Here is a 14,559-nt window from a genome sequence, read left to right as displayed (position 1 = left end):
TGAAAAAACTGAGTATGGGTCGAACCACGTAATCGGATCAAAATTCGGTTTTGAAAACTTCCGCACAATATTTTATACACATACGAAAGAATCAGATTTGTAATTATTCCCTAACACCACCCCGCGGCCCGTTCGAAATTTTCCAGTATTGCCAAAAGGGTATGTTCACCGAACGGGAAAAAACTAAGAAATGGTCGAACAACTGAATTTGATCAATAATTATGCCCTGACGCCACCCCGAGTGCCGTTTAAAATTTGCCAGTATTGCCAAAGGGTTATGTTCAATGAGCCGGATAAAAAACTGAGTATGGGTCGAACCACTGAATCGGATCAGAAATTCGGTCTTGGATACTTGCGTACAATATTTTATACACATACGAAAGAATCGGATCAGTATATAAGCCTTGACGCCATCCCGCGACCCGTTCGAAATTTTTCCAGTATTGCCAAAGGGGTATGTTCACCGAGCCGGAGAAAAAACTGAGTATGGGTGCAAACACTGAATCGGATCAAAATTCGGTTTTGGAAACTTCTCTACAATATTTTATACACATACAAAAGAATCGGATAAATAATTATGCCCTGACGCCACTCCGGGGACCGTTCGAAATTTTGCCAGTATTAACAAAGGGGTATGTTCACCGAGCCGAAGAAAAAACTGATTATGGGTGCAAACACTGAATCGGATCAAAATTCGGTTTTGGAAACTTCCATACAATATTTTTTACACATACAAAATAATCGGATAAATAATTATGCTCAAACGCCACCCCGGGGACCGTTCGAAATTTTGATAGTATTTCCAAAGGTGTATGTTCACCGAGCCGGAGAAAAAACCGAGTGTGGGTGCAAACACAGAATCGGATTAAAATTCGGTCTTGGAGACTTCCATACAATATTTTATACACATACGAAAGAATCGGATCAATAACTATGCCCTGACGCCACCCCGGGGACCGTTCGAAATTTATGCCAGTATTGCCAAAGGGGTATGTTCATCGAGCCGGAGAAAAATCTGAGTATCAGTCGAACCATTGAATCGGATCAAAATTCGGCCTTGGAGACTTCCAAACAATAATTTACACACATACGAAAGAATCGGATCAATAATGAAGCCCTGACGCTACCCTGGGGCCCGTTTGAAATTTTACCAGCATTGCCAAAGGGGTATGTTCACCGAACCGGAGAAAAAATTGAGTATGGGTTTAACCACTGAATCGGATTAAAATTCGGTCATAGAGACTTCCATACAATATTTTATACACATACTAAAAAATCGGATCAATAATTATGCACTGACGCCAACTCGGGGCACGTTTGAAATTTTGCCATTATTGCTAAAGGGGTATGTTCACCGAGCCGGAGAAAAAACTGAGTATAGGTGCAAACACAGAATCGGATCAAAATTCGGTCATTGAGACTTCCATACAATATTTTATACACATACGAAAGAATCGGATCAATAATTATGTCCTGGCGCCACCCCGGGGCACGTTCCAAAACTTTGCCAGTATTGCCAAAGGGGTATGTTCACCGAGCCGGAGAAAAAACTGAGTATGGGTGCAAACACTGAATCGGATCAAAATTCGGACTTGGAGACTTCCATACAATATTTTATACACGTACGAAAGAATCGGATCAATAATTATGCCATGACGCCACCCCGGGGACCGTTCGAAATTATGCCAGTATTGCCAAAGGGGTATGCTCACCGAGCCAGAGAAAAATCTGGGTATGCGTCGAACCACTGAATCAGATCACAATTCGGTCTTGGAGACTTCCATACAATATTTTATACACATACAAAAAAATCGGATCAAAATTCGGTTTTTTTAAACTTCCATACAATATTTTATACACATACGAAAGAACTGGATCAATAATTAAGCCCTGACGCCACCTCCTGGCCCGTTCGAAATTTTGCCAGTATTGCCAAAGGGGTATGTTCACCGAGCCGGAGAAAAAACTGAGTATGGGTGCAAACGCTGAATCGGATCAAACTTCGGTTTTGGAAACTTCCATACAATATTTTATACACATACAAAAGAATCGGATAAATAATTATGCCCTGACGCCACCCCAGGGACCGTTCAAAATTTTGCTAGTATTGACAAAGGGGTATGTTCACCGAGCCGGAGAAAAAACGGAGTATGGGTGCAAACACATAATCGGATCAAAATTCGGTCATCGAGACTTCCATAAAATATTTTATACAATTACGAAAGAATCGGATCAATAATTAATCCTGACGCAACCCCGGGTCCCGTTCAAAATTTTACCAGCATTGCCAAAGGGGTATGTTCACTGTACCGGAGAAAAACTGAGTATGGGTCTAACCACTGAATCAGATCAAAATTCGGACATGGAGACTTCCATACAATATTTTATACACATACGAAAAAATCAGATCAATAATTATGCTCTGACGCCACCCCGCGGCACGTTCGAAAGTTTGCCATTATTGCCAAAGGGGTATGTTCACCGAGCCGGAGAAAAAACTGAGTATGGGTCGAACCACTGAATCGGATCAAAATTAGGTTTTGAAGACTTCCGTACAATATTTTTTACACATACGAAAGAATCAGATTTGTAATTATTCCCTGACGCCACCCCGCGGCCCGTTCAAAATTTTGCCAGTATTGCCAAAGGGGTATGTTCACCGAGCCGGAGAAAAAACTGAGTATGGGTCGAACCACTAAATCGGATCAGACATTCAGCCTTGGAGACTTCCATACAATATTTTATACACATACAAAAGAATCGGATCAATAATTATGCCATGACGCCACCCCGAGGCCCGTTCGAAATTTTTCCAGTATTGCCAAAGGGGTATGTTCACCGATCCAGAGAAAAAACTGAGTGTGGGTGCAAACACTGAATCGGATCAAAATTCTGTCTTGGAGACTTCCATACAATATTTTATACAAATACAAAAGAATCGGATTTTTAATTATGCCCTGACGCCACCCCGGGGACCGTTCGAAATTTTGACAGTATTTCCAAAGGTGTATGTTCACCGAGCCGGAGAAAAAACCGAGTGTGGGTCCAAACACATAATCGGATCAAAATTCGGTCTTGGAGACTTCCATACAATATTTTATACACATACGAAAGAATCGGATCAATAACTATGCCCTGACGCCACCCCGGGGACCGTTCGAAATTTATGCCAGTATTGCCAAAGGGGTATGTTCATCGAGCCGGAGAAAAATCTGAGTATCAGTCGAACCATTGAATCAGATCAAAATTCGGCCTTGGAGACTTCCAAACAATAATTTACACACATACGAAAGAATCGGATCAATAATGAAGCCCTGACGCTACCCTGGGGCCCGTTTGAAATTTTACCAGCATTGCCAAAGGGGTATGTTCACCGAACCGGAGAAAAAATTGAGTATGGGTTTAACCACTGAATCGGATTAAAATTCGGTCATAGAGACTTCCATACAATATTTTATACACATACTAAAAAATCGGATCAATAATTATGCACTGACGCCAACTCGGGGCACGTTCGAAATTTTGCCATTATTGCTAAAGGGGTATGTTCACCGAGCCGGAGAAAAAACTGAGTATAGGTGCAAACACAGAATCGGATCAAAATTCGGTCATTGAGACTTCCATACAATATTTTATACACATACGAAAGAATCGGATCAATAATTATGTCCTGGCGCCTCCCCGGGGCACGTTCCAAAATTTTGCCAGTATTGCCAAAGGGTTATGTTCACCGAGCCGGAGAAAAAACTGAGTATGGGTGCAAACACTGAATCGGATCAAAATTATGTCTTGGAGACTTCCATAAAATATTTTATACAAATACAAAAGAATCGGATTTGTAATTATGCCCTGACGCCACCCCGCGGCCCGTTCGAAATTTTGCCAGTATTTCCAAAGGGATATGTTCACCGAGCCGGAGAAAAACTGAGTATGGGTGCAAACACTGAATCGGATCAAAATTCGGACTTGGAGACTTCCATACAATATTTTATACACTTACGAAAGAATCGGATCAATAATTATGCCCTGACGCCACCCCGGGGACCGTTCGAAATTATGCCAGTATTGCCAAAGGGGTATGCTCACCGAGCAAGAGAAAAATCTGGGTATGCGTCGAACCACTGAATCAGATCACAATTCGGTCTTGGAGACTTCCATACAATATTTTATACACATACAAAAAAATCAGATCAAAATTCGGTTTTGGAAACTTCCATACAATATTTTATACACATACGAAAGAATTGGATCAATAATTAAGCCCTGACGCCACCTCCTGGCCCGTTCGAAATTTTGCCAGTATTGCCAAAGGGGTATGTTCACCGAGCCATAGAAAAAACTGAGTATGGGTGCAAACACTGAATCGGATCAAACTTCGGTTTTGGAAACTTCCATACAATATTTTATACACATACAATAGAATCGGATAAATAATTATGCCCTGACGCCACCCCAGGGACCGTTCAAAATTTTGCTAGTATTGACAAAGGGGTATGTTCACCGAGCCGGAGAAAAAACGGAGTATGGGTGCAAACACATAATCGGATCAAAATTCGGTCATCGAGACTTCCATACAATATTTTATACAATTACGAAAGAATCGGATCAATAATTAATCCTGACGCAACCCGGGTCCCGTTCAAAATTTTACCAGCATTGCCAAAGGGGTATGTTCACTGAACCGGAGAAAAACTGAGTATGGGTCTAACCACTGAATCAGATCAAAATTCGGACATGGAGACTTCCATACAATATGTTATACACATACGAAAAAATCAGATCAATAATTATGCTCTGACGCCACCCTGGGGCACGTTCGAAAGTTTGCCATTATTGCCAAAGGGGTATGTTCACCGAGCCGGAGAAAAAACTGAGTATGGGTCGAACCACTGAATCGGATCAAAATTCGATTTTGAAGACTTCCGTACAATATTTTTTACACATACGAAAGAATCAGATTTGTAATTATTCCCTGACGCCACCCCGCGGCCCGTTCGAAATTTTGCCAAAGGGGTATGTTCACCGAGCCGGAGAAAAAACTGAGTGTGGGTCGAACCACTAAATCGAATCAGACATTCAGCCTTGGAGACTTCCATACAATATTTTATACACATACAAAAGAATCGGATCAATAATTATGCCATGACGCCACCCCGAGGCCCGTTCGAAATTTTTCCAGTATTGCCAAAGGGGTATGTTCACCGATCCAGAGAAAAAACTGAGTGTGGGTGCAAACACTGAATCGGATCAAAATTCTGTCTTGGAGACTTCCATACAATATTTTATACAAATACAAAAGAATCGGATTTTTAATTATGCCCTGACGCCACCCCGCGGTCCGTTCGAAATTTTGCCAGTATTACCAAAGGGGTATGTTCACCGAGCCGGAGAAAAAACTGAGTACGGGTCGAAACACTAAATCGGATCAAAATTCGATCTTGGAGAATTCCGTACAATAATTTATACACATACGAAAGAATCGGATCAATAATTATGCCATGACGCCAGCCCGCGGCCCGTTCGAAACTTTTCAAAATTGCAAAAGAGGTATGTTCACTGAGACAGAGAAAAAACTGAGTATGGGTCGAACCACTGAATCGGATCAAAATTCGGTATTGGAGACTTCCATAAAATATTTTATACACATACGAAAGAACCGGATCAGTAATTATGCACTGACGCCACCCCGGGGACCGTTCGAAATTTTGCCAGTATTGCCAAAGTGGTATGTTCACTTAGCCGAAGAAAAAAAACTGAGTATGGGTCGAACCTGTGAATCAGATCAAAATTTGGTCTTGGAGACTTCCAAACAATAATTTACACACATACGAAAGAATCGGATCAATAATGAAGCCCTGACGCAACCCCGGGGCCCGTTCGAAATTTTACCATCATTGCCAAAAGGGTATGTTCACCGAACCGGAGAAAAAACAGAGTTTGGGCCTAACCACTGAATCGGATCAAAATTCGGTCATGGAGACTTCCATATAATATTTTATAGACATATGAAAAAATCGGATCAATAATTATGCCCTGACGCCACCCCAAGGACCGTTCGAAATTTTGCCATTATTGCTAAAGGAGTATGTTCACCGACCTGGAGAAAAACTGAGTATGCGTCGAACCACTAAATCGGATCAAAATTCTGTCAATGAGACTTCCATACAATATTTTATACACATACGAAAGAATCGGATCAATAATTATGTCCTGGCGCCTCCCCGGGGCACGTTCGAAATTTCGTCATTATTGCCAAAGGGATATGTTCACCGAGTTGGAGAAAAAACTAAGTATGGGTCGAACCACTGAATCGGATCTGAATTCGGTATTGGAGACTTCCATACTATATTTTATACACATACGATTTAATCGGATTTGTAATTATGCCCAGACGCCACCCCCGCGGCCTGTTCGAAATTTTGCCAGTACTTCCAAAGGGGTATGTTCACCGAGCGGGAGAAAAAACTGAGTATGGGTCGAAACACTGAATCAGATCAAAATTCGGTCTTGGAGACTTCCATACAATAATTTATAAACATACGAAATAATCGGATCAATAATTAAGCTCTGACGCCACCCTGCGGCAAGTTCGAAATTTTGCCTGTATTGCAAAAGGGGTATGTTCACCGAGCCGGAGAAAAAACTGAGTATGTGTCGAACCACTTAATCGGATCAGAATTCGGTATTGAAGACTTCCATACAATATATTATACACATATGAAAGAATCGGATTTGTAATTATGCCCTAACGCCACCCCGCTGCCCGTTCGAAATTTTGCCAGTATTGCCAAAGGGGTATGTTCACCAAGCCAGAGAAAAAGCTGAGTGTGGGTCGAACCACTGAATCGGATCAAAATTCAGTCTTGGAGACTTCCATACAATATTTTATACACATACAAAAGAATCGGATCAATAATTATGCCATGACGCCACCCCGAGGCCCGTTCGAAATTTTTCCAGTATTGCCGAAGGGGTATGTTCACCGAGTCGGAGAAAAAACTGAGTGTGGGTTGAACCACTGAATCGGATCAAAATTCTGTCTTGGGGACTTCCATACAATATTTTATACACATACGAAATAATCGGATTTGTAATTATGCCCTGACGCCACCCCGCGGCCCGTTCAAAGTTTTGCCAGTATTACCAAAGGGGGTATGTTCACCGAGCCGAAGAAAAAACTGAGTATGGGTGCAAACATTGAATCGGATCAAAATTCGGTTTTGGAAACTTCCATACAATATTTTATACACATACAAAAGAATCGGATAAATAATTATGCCCTGACGCCACCCCGGGGACCGTTCGAAATTTTGCGAGTATTGACAAAGGGGTATGTTCACCGAGCCAGAAAAAATTCTGAGTATGAGTCGAACCACTGAATCAGATCACAATTCGGTCTTGGAGACTTCCATACAATATTTTATACACATACAAAAGAATCGGATCAATAATTATGCCATGACGCCACCCCGAGGCCCGTTCGAAATTTTTCCAGTATTGCCAAAGGGGTATGTTCACCGAGTCGGAGAAAAAACTGAGAGTGGGTTGAACCATTGAATCGGATCAAAATTCTGTCTTGGGGACTTCCATACAATATTTTATACACGTACGAAATAATCGGATTTGTAATTATGCCCTAACGCCACCCCGCGGCCCGTTCAAAATTTTGCCAGTATTACCTAAGGGGGTATGTTCACCGAGCCGAAGAAAAAACTGAGTATGGGTGCAAACACTGAATCGGATCAAAATTCGGTCTTCGAGACTTCCGTACAATATTTTAAACACATACGAAAGAATCGGATCAATAATTATGCCCTGACGCCACCCCGGGGACCGTTCGAAATTTTGCCAGTATTGACAAAGGTGTATGTTCACCGAGCCGAAGAAAAAACTGAGTATGGGTGCAAACACTGAATCGGATCAAAATTCGGTTTTGGAAACTTCCATACAATATTTTTTACACATACAAAAGAATCGGATAAATAATTATGCTCAAACGCCACCCCGGGGACCGTTCGAAATTTTGATAGTATTTCCAAAGGTGTATGTTCACCGAGCCGGAGAAAAAACCGAGTGTGGGTGCAAACACAGAATCGGATCAAAATTCGGTCTTGGAGACTTTCATACAATATTTTATACACATACGAAAGAATCGGATTAATAACTATGCCCTGACGCCACCCCGGGGACCGTTCGAAATTTATGCCAGTATTGCCAAAGGGGTATGTTCATCGAGCCGGAGAAAAATCTGAGTATCAGTCGAACCATTGACTCAGATCAAAATTCGGCCTTGGAGACTTCCAAACAATAATTTACACACATACGAAAGAATCGGATCAATAATGAAGCCCTGACGCTACCCTGGGGGCCGTTTGAAATTTTACCAGCATTGCCAAAGGGGTATGTTCACCGAACCGGAGAAAAAATTGAGTATGGGTTTAACCACTGAATCGGATTAAAATTCGGTCATAGAGACTTCCATACAATATTTTATACACATACGGAAAAATCGGATCAATAATTATGCCCTGACGCCAACTCGGGGCACGTTCGAAATTTTGCCATTATTGCTAAAGGGGTATGTTCACCGAGCCGGAGAAAAAACTGAGTATAGGTGCAAACACAGAATCGGATCAAAATTCGGTCATTGAGACTTCCATACAATATTTTATACACATACGAAAGAATCGGATCAATAATTATGTCCTGGCGCCTCCCCGGGTCACGTTCCAAAATTTTGCCAGTATTGCCAAAGGGGTATGTTCACCGAGCCGGAGAAAAAACTGAGTATGGGTGCAAACACTGAATCGGATCAAAATTATGTCTAGGAGACTTCCATAAAATATTTTATACAAATACAAAAGAATCGGATTTGAAATTATGCCCTGACGCCACCCCGCGGCCCGTTCGAAATTTTGCCAGTATTTCCAAAGGGGTATGTTCACCGAGCCGGAGAAAAACTGAGTATGGGTGCAAACACTGAATCGGATCAAAATTCGGACTTGGAGACTTCCATACAATATTTTATACACGTACGAAAGAATCGGATCAATAATTATGCCCTGACGCCACCCCGGGGACCGTTCGAAATTATGCCAGTATTGCCAAAGGGGTATGCTCACCGAGCAAGAGAAAAATCTGGGTATGCGTCGAACCACAGAATCAGATCACAATTCGGTCTTGGAGACTTCCATACAATATTTTATACACATACAAAAAAATCAGATCAAAATTCATTTTTGGAAACTTCCATACAATATTTTATACACATACGAAAGAATTGGATCAATAATTAAGCCCTGACGCCACCTCCTGGCCCGTTCGAAATTTTGCCAGTATTGCCAAAGGGGTATGTTCACCGAGCCGTAGAAAAAACTGAGTATGGGTGCAAACACTGAATCGGATCAAACTTCGGTTTTGGAAACTTCCATACAATATTTTATAAACATACAAAAGAATCGGATAAATAATTATGCCCTGACGCCACCCCAGGGACCGTTCAAAATTTTGCTAGTATTGACAAAGGGGTATGTTCACCGAGCCGGAGAAAAAACGGAGTATGGGTGCAAACACATAATCGGATCAAAATTCGGTCATCGAGACTTCCATACAATATTTTATAGAATTACGAAAGAATCGGATCAATAATTAATCCGACGCAACCCCGGGTCCCGTTCAAAATTTTACCAGCATTGCCAAAGGGGTATGTTCACTGAACCGGAGAAAAACTGAGTATGGGTCTAACCACTGAATCAGATCAAAATTCGGACATGGAGACTTCCATACAATATTTTATACACATACGAAAAAATCAGATCAATAATTATGCTCTGACGCCACCCTGGGGCACGTTCGAAAGTTTGCCATTATTGCCAAAGGGGTATGTTCACCGAGCCGGAGAAAAAACTGAGTATGGGTCGAACCACTGAATCGGATCAAAATTCGGTTTTGAAGACTTCCGTACAATATTTTTTACACATACGAAAGAATCAAATTTGTAATTATTCCCTGACGCCACCCCGCGGCCCGTTCGAAATTATGCCAGTATTGCCAAAGGGGTATGTTCACCGAGCCGGAGAAAAAACTGAGTATGGGTCGAACCACTAAATCGGATCAGACATTCAGCCTTGGAGACTTCCATACAATATTTTATACACATACAAAAGAATCGGATCAATAATTATGCCATGACGCCACCCCGAGGCCCGTTCGAAATTTTTCCAATATTGCCGAAGGGGTATGTTCACCGATCCAGAGAAAAAACTGAGTGTGGGTGCAAACACTGAATCGGATCAAAATTCTGTCTTGGAGACTTCCATACAATATTTTATACAAATACAAAAGAATCGGATTTTTAATTATGCCCTGAAGCCACCCCGCGGTCCGTTCGAAATTTTGCCAGTATTACCAAAGGGGTATGTTCACCGAGCCGGAGAAAAAACTGAGTACGGGTCGAAACACTAAATCGGATCAAAATTCGATCTTGGAGAATTCCGTACAATAATTTATACACATACGAAAGAATCGGATCAATAATTATGCCATGACGCCAGCCCGCGGCCCGTTCGAAATTTTTCAAAATTGCAAAAGAGGTATGTTCACTGAGACAGAGAAAAAACTGAGTATGGGTCGAACCACTGAATCGGATCAAAATTCGGTATTGGAGACTTCCATAAAATATTTTATACACATACGAAAGAACAGGATCAGTAATTATGCACTGACGCCACCCCGGGGACCGTTCGAAATTTTGCCAGTATTGCCAAAGTGGTATGTTCACTTAGCCGAAGAAAAAAAACTGAGTATGGGTCGAACCTGTGAATCAGATCAAAATTTGGTCTTGGAGACTTCCAAACAATAATTTACACACATACGAAAGAATCGGATCAATAATGAAGCCCTGACGCAACCCCGGGGCCCGTTCGAAATTTTACCATCATTGCCAAAAGGGTATGTTCACCGAACCGGAGAAAAAATAGAGTTTGGGTCTAACCACTGAATCGGATCAAAATTTGGTCATGGAGACTTCCATATAATATTTTATAGACATACGAAAAAATCGGATCAATAATTATGCCCTGACGCCACCCCAAGGACCGTTCGAAATTTTGCCATTATTGCTAAAGGGGTATGTTCACCGACCTGGAGAAAAACTGAGTATGCGTCGAACCACTAAATCGGATCAAAATTCGGTCAATGAGACTTCCATACAATATTTTATACACATACGAAAGAATCGGATCAATAATTATGTCCTGGCGCCTCCCCTGGGCACGTTCGAAATTTCGTCATTATTGCCAAAGGGATATGTTCACCGAGTTGGAGAAAAAACTAAGTATGGGTCGAACCACTGAATCGGATCTGAATTTGGTCTTGGAGACTTCCATAAAATATTTTATACACATACGATTTAATCGGATTTATAATTATGCCCAGACGCCACCCCGTAGCCTGTTCGAAATTTTGCCAGTACTTCCAAAGGGGTATGTTCACCGAGCGGGAGAAAAAACTGAGTATGGGTCGAAACACTGAATCATATCAAAATTCGGTCTTGGAGACTTCAATACAATAATTTATACACATACGAAATAATCGGATCAATAATTAAGCTCTGACGCCACCCTACGGCAAGTTCGAAATTTTGCCAGTATTGCAAAAGGCGTATGTTCACCGAGCCGGAGAAAAAACTGAGTATGTGTCGAACCACTTAATCGGATCAGAATTCGGTATTGAAGACTTCCATACAATATATTATACACATATGAAAGAATCGGATTTGTAATTATGCCCTAACGCCACCCCGCGGCCCGTTCGAAATTTTGCCAGTATTGCCAAAGGGGTATGTTCACCAAGCCAGAGAAAAAACTGAGTGTGGGTCGAACCACTGAATCGGATCAAAATTCGGTCTTGGAGACTTCCGTACGATATTTTATACACATACAAAAGAATCGGATCAATAATTATGCCATGACGCCACCCCGAGGCCCGTTCGAAATTTTTCTAGTATTGCCGAAGGGGTATGTTCACCGAGTCGGAGAAAAAAATGAGTGTGGGTTGAACCACTGAATCGGATCAAAATTCTGTCTTGGGGACTTCCATACAATATTTTATACACATACGAAATAATCGGATTTGTAATTATGCCCTGACGCCACCCCGCGGCCCGTTCAAAGTTTTGCCAGTATTATCAAAGGGGGTATGTTCACCGAGCCGAAGAAAAAACTGAGTATGGGTGCAAACACTGAATCGGATCAAAATTCGGTTTTGGAAACTTCCATACAATATTTTATACACATACAAAAGAATCGGATAAATAATTATGCCCTGACGCCACCCCGGGGACCGTTCGAAATTTTGAGAGTATTGACAAAGGGGTATGTTCACCGAGCCAGAAAAAATTCTGAGTATGAGTCGAACCACTGAATCAGATCACAATTCGGTCTTGGAGACTTCCATACAATATTTTATACACATACAAAAGAATCGGATCAATAATTATGCCATGACGCCACCCCGAAGCCCGTTCGAAATTTTTCCAGTATTGCCAAAGGGGTATGTTCACCGAGTCGGAGAAAAAACTGAGTGTGGGTTGAACCACTGAATCGGATCAAAATTCTGTCTTGGGGACTTCCATACAATATTTTATACACGTACGAAATAATCGGATTTGTAATTATGCCCTGACGGCACCCCGCGGCCCGTTCAAAGTTTTGCCAGTATTACCAAAGGGGGTATGTTCACCGAGCCGAAGAAAAAACTGCGTATGGGTGCAAACACTGAATCGGATCAAAATTCGGTCTTGGAGATTTCGGTACAATATTTTAAACACATACGAAAGAATCGGATCAATAATTATGCTCTGACGCCAACCCGGGGACCGTTCGTAATTTTGCCAGTATTACCAAAGGGGTATGTTCACCGAGTCGGAGAAAAATCTGAGTATGAGTCGAACCACTGAATCAGATCACAATTCGGTCTTGGAGACTTCCATACAATATTTTATACACATACAAAAGAATCGGATCAATAATTATGCCATGACGCCACCCCGAGGCCCGTTCGAAATTTTTCCAGTATTGCCAAAGGGGTGTGTTCACCGAGTCGGAGAAAAAACTGACTGTGGGTTGAACCACTGAATCGGATCAAAATTCGGTCTTGGGGACTTCCATACAATATTTTTACACGTACGAAATAATCGGATTTGTAATTATGCCCTGACGCCACCCCGCGGCCCGTTCAAAGTTTTGCCAGTATTACCAAAGGGGGTATGTTCACCGAGCCGAAGAAAAAACTGAGTATGGGTGCAAACACTGAATCGGATCAAAATTCGGTCTTGGAGACTTCCGTACAATATTTTAAACACATACGAAAGAATCGGATCAATAATTATGCCCTGACGCCACCCCGGGGACCGTTCGAAATTTTGCCAATATTACCAAAGGGGTATGTTCACCGAGCCGGAGAAAAATCTGAGTATGAGTCGAACCACTGAATCAGATCCCAATTCGGTCTTGGAGACTTCCATACAATATTTTAGACACATACAAAAGAATCGGATCAATAATTATGCCATGACGCCACCACGAGGCCCGTTCGAAATTTTTCAGGTATTGCCAAAGGGGTGTGTTCACCGAGTCGGAGAAAAAACTGAGTGTGGGTTGAACCACTGAATCGGATCAAAATTCGGTCTTGGGGACTTCCATACAATATTTTTTACACGTACGAAATAATCGGATTTGTAATTATGCCCTGACGCCACCCCGCGGCCCGTTCGAAGTTTTGCCAGTATTACCAAAGGGGTATGTTCACCGAGCCGGAGAAAAAACTGAGTATGGGTCGAAACACTAAATCGGATCAAAATTCTATCTTGGAGACTTCCATACAATATTTATACACATACGAAAGAATCGGATCACTAATTATGCCCTGACGCCACCCCGAGGACCGTTCGAAAGTTTGCCCGTATTGCCAAAGCGGTATGTTCACCGAGCCGGAAAAAAACTGAGTATGGGTCGAAACACTGAATCGGATCAAAATTCGGTTTTGGAGACTTCCGTACAATATTTTTTTCTAATAGAAAATAATCGGATAAATAATTATGCCCCGACGCTAACCCGGGGACCGTTCGAAATTTTACCCGTATACACCTAGCCAGAAAAAAAACTAAGTATGGGTGCAATCACATAATCGGATCAATATTCGGTCTTGGAAACTTCCATACAATATTTTATACACATATGAAAGAATCGGATCAATAATTATGCTCTGACGCCACCCCGGGGACCGTTCGAAATTTTGCCAGTATTGCCAAAGGGGTATGTTCACCGAGCCGGAAAAAAAAACTGAGTATGGGTTCAAACACTGAATCGGATCAAAATTCGGTTTTGTAGACTTACATACAATATTTTATACACATAGAAAAGAATCGGATAAATAATTATGCCCTAACGCCACCTCGGGGACCGTTCGAAATTTTGCCAGTATTGTCAAAGGGGTATGTTCACCGAGCCAGAAAAAAAACTAAGTATGGCTGCAAAAACTGAATCGGATCAAAATTCG

This window comes from Bidens hawaiensis, unplaced genomic scaffold, assembly GCF_021521415.1.
Source record: "Bidens hawaiensis isolate Kalapana, Puna unplaced genomic scaffold, B.hawaiensis_p1.1 tig00024691_1, whole genome shotgun sequence".
In the NCBI taxonomy this organism is placed as follows: domain Eukaryota; kingdom Viridiplantae; phylum Streptophyta; class Magnoliopsida; order Asterales; family Asteraceae; genus Bidens; species Bidens hawaiensis.
Note: the sequence above shows the minus strand (reverse complement) of the source record.